Consider the following 7,765-nt stretch of genomic DNA (forward strand, 5'->3'; position numbering starts at 1 on the left):
CAATCCCTACTCACTCACATTGATATCTATTGATGCGCACCTCCATAGCCCGTTGATACGCCTAGTTGATGTGAGACTATCTTCTCCTTTTTGTCTTCTCCACAACCACCATTCTATTCCACCTATAGTGCTATATCCATGGCTTGCGCTCATGTATTGCGTGAAGATTGAAAAAGTTTGAGAACATCAAAAGTATGAAACAATTGCTTGGCTTGTCATCGGGGTTGTGCATGATTAAATACTTTGTGTGATGAAGATAGAGCATAGCCAGACTATATGATTTTGTAGGGATAACTTTCTTTGGCCATGTTATTTTGAGAAGACATGATTGCTTTATTAGTATGCTTGAAGTATTATTGTTTTTATGTCAATATTAAACTTTTATTTTGAATCTTATGGATCTGAACATTCATGCCACAATAAAGAGAATTACATTGAAAATTATGTTAGGTAGCATTCCACATCAAAAATTCTGTTTTTACCATTTACCTACTCGAGGACGAGCAGGAATTAAGCTTGGGGATGCTTGATACGTCTCCAACATATCTATAATTTTTTATTGTTCCATGCTATTATATTATCTGTTTTGGATGTTTAATGGGGTTTAATATGCTCTTATATATTATTTTTGGGACTAACCTATTAACCGAAGGCCCAATGCCAGTTTCTATTTTTTTGCCTATTTCAGTGTTTTGCAGAAAAGGAATACCAAACGGAATGAAACCTTCGCGATGATCTTTCTTAGAACAAATGCAATCCAGAAGACTTGGAGTTGAAGTCTGGAACTCCGCGAGGCGGCCACGAGGCAGAAGGGCGCGCCCGGGGGGGGGGGGTAGGCGCACACCCCACCCTCATGGGCCCCATGGAGCTCCACTAACGTACTTCTTTCACCTATATATACTCTTATACCCTAAAAACATCAGGGGGAGCCATGAAACCACTTTTCCACCGCCGCAACCTTCTGTACCCGTGAGATCCCATCTTGGGGCCTTTTCCGGCGGTCTGCCGGAGGGGGAATCAATCACGGAGGGCTTCTACATCAACACCATAGCCTCTCCGATGAAGCATGAGTAGTTTACCACAGACCTTCAGGTCCATAGTTATTAGCTAGATGGCTTCTTCTCTCTCTTTGGTTCTCAATACAAAGTTCTCCTCGATGTTCTTGGAGATCTATTCGATGTAATACTTTTTGCGGTGTGTTTGCCGAGGTCCGATGAATTGTGGATTTATGATCAAGATTATCTATGAATAATATTTGGTTCTTCTCTGAATTCTTATATGCATGATTTGATATCTTTGCAAGTCTCTTTGAATTATCGGTTTAGTTTGGCCTACTAGATTGATCTTTCTTGCAATGGGAGAAGTGCTTAGCTTTGGGTTCAATCTTGTGGTGTCCTTTCCCAGTGACAGTAGGGGCGGCAAGGCACGTATTGTATTGTTGCCATCAAGGATAATAAGATGGGGTTTATATCATATTGCTTGAGTTTATCCCTCTACATCATGTCATCTTGCTTAATGCGTTACTCTGTTCTTATGAACTTAATACTCTAGATGCATGCTGGATAGCGGTCGACGTGTGGAGTAATAGTAGTAGATGCAGAATCGTTTTGGTCTACTTGACACGGACGTGATGCCTATATTCATGATCATTGCCTAGATATTCTCATAACTATGCGCTTTTCTATCAATTGCTCGGCAGTAATTTGTTCATCCACCGTAATATATGCTATCATGAGAGAAGGCACTAGTGAAACCTATGGCCCCCGGGTCTATTTTACATTATTAGTTTCCCGTCAACTTGCCAATTTCTGTCGCCGTTTATTTTGCAATCTTTACTTTCCAATCTATACAACAAAAATAGCAAAAATATTTACTTTACTATCTTTATTAGATCTCACTTTTGCGAGTGACCGTGAAGGGATTGACAACCCCTTTATCGCGTTGGTTGCAAGGTTCTTGATTGTCTGTGCAGGTACTAGGTGACTTGCGTGTAATCTCCTACTGGATTGATACCTTGGTTCTCAAAAACTGAGGGAAATACTTACGCTACTTTGCTACATCACCCTTTCCTCTTCAAGGGAAAACCAACGCATGCTCAAGAGGTAGCAATCATCATCACCAACAACTCTCCCATCTTGGGGAGGGCAATCTCCATCAACATCTTCAACAGCACCATCTCATCTCAAACCCTAGTTCACCTCTTGTATTAAATCTTGTTACCGGAACTATAGATTGGTGCTTGTGGGTGACTAGTAGTGTTGATTACATCTTGTAGTTGATTACTATATGGTTTATTAGGTGGAAGATTATATGTTCAGATCCATTATGCTATTTAATACTCCTCTGATCATGAACATGTTTATCATTTGTGAGTAGTTACTTTTGTTCTTGAGGTCATGGGTGAAATCATGTTGCAAGTAATCATGTGAATTTGATATGTGTTCGATATTTTGATAGTGTGTATGTGATATGTCTCCAACATATCTATAATTTTTTATTGTTCCATGCTATTATATTATCCATCTAGGATGTTTTATATGCATTTATATGCTATTTTATATGATTTTTGGGACTAACCTATTAACCTAGAGCCCAGTGCTAGTTTCTGATTTTTCCTTGTTTTTGAGTATCACATAAAAGGAAAACCAAACGGAGTCCAATTGACCTAAAAATTCACGGAGATTATTTTTGGACCAAAAGAAGCCCACGGAGTATCGGAGATGGGCTAGAAGAGTCCCGAGGCACCCACGAGGGTGGGGGCACGCCCTACCCCCCTGGGCACGCCCCCTACCTCATGGCCGCCTCGTGGACCCACCTGACTTGTTCCCGAGGCCAACACCTCTTATATATACCCAAAATCTAGAACATAACCTAGATAGGGGGTTCCACCGCTGCAAGCCTCTGTAGCCACCAAAAACCAATCGGGACCCTGTTCCGGCACTCTACCGGAGGGGGGATCCCTCACCGGTGGCCATCTTCATCACCCCGGCGCTCTCCATGACGAGGAGGGAGTAGTTCACCCTCGAGGCTGAGGGTATGTACCAGTAGCTATGTGTTTGATCTCTCTCTCTCTCTCTCTCATGTTCTTGATTCGGCATGATCTTGATGTATCGCGAGCTTTGCTATTATAGTTGGATCTTATGGTGTTTCTCCCCCTCTACTCTCTTGTAATGGATTGAGTTTTCCCTTCAAAGTTATCTTATCGGATTGAGTCTTTAAAGATTTGAGAAGACTTGATGTATGTCTTGCGTGGGATACCCGTGGTGACAATGGGGTATTCTATTGATTCACTTGATGTATGTTTTGGTGATCAACTTGCGGGTTCCGTGACCTTGGGAATCTATGCATAGGGGTTGGCACAAGTTTTCATCTTGACTCTCCGGTAGAAACTTTGGGGCACTTGTTTAGTAATAAATAATCTATCTAGCCTCTGGTTAGATGTGGTTTTATGTTTTAATTAGTGTTTGTGCCAAGTAGAACCTTTGGGAAGACTTGGGTGAAGTCTATGCGATCTTGCTGTAAAAAACAGAAACTTTTGCGCTCACGAGATTAGCTGCCATTTTTTACTGGAGAGTGCTTTTAGGTTGATTCTTTTTGAAGATGATTAATAGACAAATTCCTCAGGTCCACCAATTTATTTCAGAATTTTGGAGTTCTAGAAGTATTCGTTTGATACAGATTACTACAGACTGTTCTGTTTTTGACAGATTCTGTTTTTCGTGTGTTGTTTGCTTATTTTGATGAATCTATGAGTAGTATTGTAGGGTATGAACCATAGAGAAGTTGGAATACAGTAGATATTACACAAATATGAATTCAGAATGAGTTCACAACAGTACCTAAGTGGTGATTTATTTTCTTATACTAACGGAACTTACGAGTTTTCTGTTAAGTTTTGTGTTGTGAAGTTTTCAAGTTTTGGGTAAAGATTCGATGGACTATGGAATATGGAGTGGCAAGATCCTAAGCTTGGGGATGCCAAAGGCACCCCAAGGTAATATTCAAGGATAACCAAGAGCCTAAGCTTGGGGATTCCCCGGATGGCATCCCCTCTTTCGTCTTCGTTCATCGGTAACTTTACTTGGAGCTATATTTTTATTCACCACATGATATGTGTTTTGCTTGGAGCGTCATTTTATTTTCTTTTATTTTGATTGCTGTTTGAATAAAATACCAAGATCTGAAATTCTTAAATGTTAGAGAGTCTTCACATAGTTACATAATTATTCACCTACTCATTGATCTTCACTTATATCTTTCGGAGTAGTTTGTCGTTTGCTCTAGTGCTTGACTTATATCTTTTTAGAGCATGGTGGTGGTTTTATTTTATAGAAATTATTGATCTCTCATGCTTCACTTATATTATTTTGAGAGTCTTTTAGAACAGCATGTTAATTTGCTTTGGTTATAAAATTAGTCCTAATATGATGGGCATTCAAGATGGGTATAATAAAAACTTCCATATAGAGTGCATTGAATACTATGAGAAGATTGTTTTGAGATGTGAAGATGGTGATATTAGAGTCGTGCTAGTTGAGTAATTGTGAATTTGAGATATACCTGTGTTGAGGTTTGCAAGTCCCGTAGCATGCACGTATGGTAACCGTTGTGTAACAAATTTGAAGCATGAGGTGTTTCTTTTATTATCCTCCTTATGAGTGGTGGTCGGGGACGAGCGATGGTCTTTTCCTACCAATCTACCCCCCTAGGAGCATGCGCGTACTGCTTGGTTTTGATGACTTGTAGATTTTTGCAATAAGTATGTGAGTTCTTTATGACTAATGTTGAGTCCATGGATTATACACACTCTCACCCTTCCATCATTGCTAGCCTCTTCGGTACCGTGCATTGCCCTTTCTCACCTTGAGAGTTGGTGCAAACTTCGCCGGTGCATCCAAACCCCGTGATATGATACACTCTATCACACATAAGCCTCCTTATATCTTCCTCAAAACAGGCACCATACCTACCTATTATGGCATTTCCATAGCCATTCCGAGATATATTGCCATGCAACTTTCCACCGTTCCGTTTATTATGACACGCTTCATCATTGTCATATTGCCTTGCATGATCATGTAGTTGACATCGTATTTGTGGCAAGGCCACCATGCATAACTTTTCATACATGTCACTCTTGATTCATTGCCCATCCCGGTACACCGCCGGAGGCACTCATATAGAGTCATATTTTGTTCTAGTATCAAGTTGTAATCCTTCAGTTGTAAATAAATAGAAGTGTGATGATCATCATTATTAGAGCATTGTCCCTGTGTGAGGAAATACAAAAAAGAGAAAGGCCAAATAAAAAAGAGAAAGGCCAAATAAAAAAAGAAAAGGCCAAAAATAAAAGAAAGGAAGGCCCAAAAAATGAGAGAAAAAGAGAGAAGGGACAATGTTACTATCCTTTTTCCACACTTGTGCTTCAAAGTAGCACCATGATCTTCATGATAGAGAGTCTCTTATTTTGTCACTTTCATATACTAGTGGGAATTTTTGATTATAGAACTTGTCTTGTATATTCCAACAATGGGCTTCCTCAAATGCCCTAGGTCTTCGTGAGCAAGCAAGTTGGATGCACACCCACTTAGTTTCTTTTTTTGAGCTTTCATACATTTATAGCTCTAGTGCATCCGTTGCATGGCAATCCCTACTGCTCGCATTGACATCAATTGATGGGCATCTCCATAGCCCGTTAATTAGCCGCGTCGATGTGAGACTTTCTCCCTTTTTGTCTTCTCCACACAACCTCCATCATCATATTCTGTTCCACCTATAGTGCTATGTCCATGGCTCGCGCTCATATATTGTGTGAAAGTTGAAAAAGTTTGAGAATACTAAAGTATGAAACAATTGCTTGGCTTGTCATCGAGGTCGTGCATGATGGGAGCATTTTGTGTGATGAAAATGAAGCATGGCCAAACTATATGATTTTGTAGGGATGAGCTTTCTTTGGCTATGTTATTTTGAGAAGACATACTTGCTTGGTTAGTATGCTTGAAGTATTATTATTTTTATGTCAATATTAAACTTTTGTCTTGAATCTTATGGATCTGAATATTCTTGCCACAATAAAGAAGATTACATTGATAAATATGTTAGGTAGCATTCCACATCAAAAATTCTGTTTTTATCATTTACCTACTCGAGGACGAGCAGGAATTAAGCTTGGGGATGCTTGATACGTCTCCAACGTATCCATAATTTTTTATTGTTCCATGCTATTATATTATCCATCTAGGATGTTTTATATGCATTTATATGCTATTTTGTATGATTTTTGGGACTAACCTATTAACATAGAGCCCAGTGCCAATTTCTGTTTTTCCTTGTTTTTGAGTATCGCAGAAAAGGAAAACCAAACGGAGTCCAATTGACCTGAAAATTCACGGAGATTATTTTTGGACCAGAAGAAGCCCACGGAGTATCGGAGATGGGCTAGAAGAGTCCCGAGGCACCCATGAGGGTGGGGGGCGCACCCTACCCCTGTGGGCGCGCCCCCTACCTCGTGGCCGCCTCGTGGACCCCCTGACTTGTTCCCGACGCCAACACCTCTTATATATACCCAAACTTCCAGAACATAACCTAGATAGGGAGTTCCGCCACTGCAAGCCTCTGTAGCCACCAAAAACCAATCGGGACCCTGTTCCGGCACTCTGCCGGAGGGGGGATCCCTCACCGGTGGCCATCTTCATCACCCCGGCGCTCTCCATGACGAGGAGGGAGTAGTTCACCCTCGAGGCTGAGGGTATGTACCAGTAGCTATGTGTTTGATCTCTCTCTCTCTCATGTTCTTGATTCGGCATGATCTTGATGTATCGCGAGCTTTGCTATTATAGTTGGATCTTATGGTGTTTCTCCCCCTCTACTCTCTTGTAATGGATTGAGTTTTCCCTTCAAAGTTATCTTATTGGATTGAGTCTTTAAGGATTTGAGAAGACTTGATGTATGTCTTGCGTGGGATACCCGTGGTGACAATGGGGTATTCTACTGATTCACTTGATGTATGTTTTGGTGATGAACTTGCGGGTTCCGTGACCTTGGGAATCTATGCATAGGGGTTGGCACACGTTTTCGTCTCGACTCTCCGATAGAAACTTTGGGGCACTCTTTGAAGTTCTTTGTGTTGGTTGAATAGATGAATCTGAGATTGTATGATGCATATCATATAATCATACCCACGGATACTTGAGGTGACATTGGAGTATCTAGGTGACATTAGGGTTTTGGTTGATTTGTGTCTTAAGGTGTTATTCTAGTATGAACTCTATGATAGATCGAACGTAAAGAATAGCTTCGTGTTATTTTACTACGGACTCTTGAATAGATCGATCAGAAAGAATAACTTTGAGGTGGCTTCGTACCCTACAATAATATCTTTGTTTGTTCTCCGCTATTAGTGACTTTGGAGTGACTCTTTGTTGCATGTTGAGGGATTGTTATATGTTCCAGTTATGTTATTATTGTTGAGAGAACTTGCACTAGTGAAAGTATGAACCCTAGGCCTTGTTTCAACGCATTGCAATACCGTTTGTGCTCACTTTTATCACTTGGTACCTTGCTGTTTTTATATTTTCATATTACAAAAACCTATATCTACCATCCATATTGCACTTGTATCACCATCTCCTCGCCGAACTAGTGAACCTATACAATTTACCATTGTATTGGGTGTGTTGGGGACACAAGAGACTCTTTGTTATTTGGTTGCAGGGTTGCTTGAGAGAGACCATCTTCATCTTATGCCTCCCACGGATTGATAAAC

The sequence above is a fragment of the Triticum aestivum genome, chromosome 7D (assembly GCF_018294505.1).
Source record: "Triticum aestivum cultivar Chinese Spring chromosome 7D, IWGSC CS RefSeq v2.1, whole genome shotgun sequence".
Lineage (NCBI taxonomy): Eukaryota > Viridiplantae > Streptophyta > Magnoliopsida > Poales > Poaceae > Triticum > Triticum aestivum.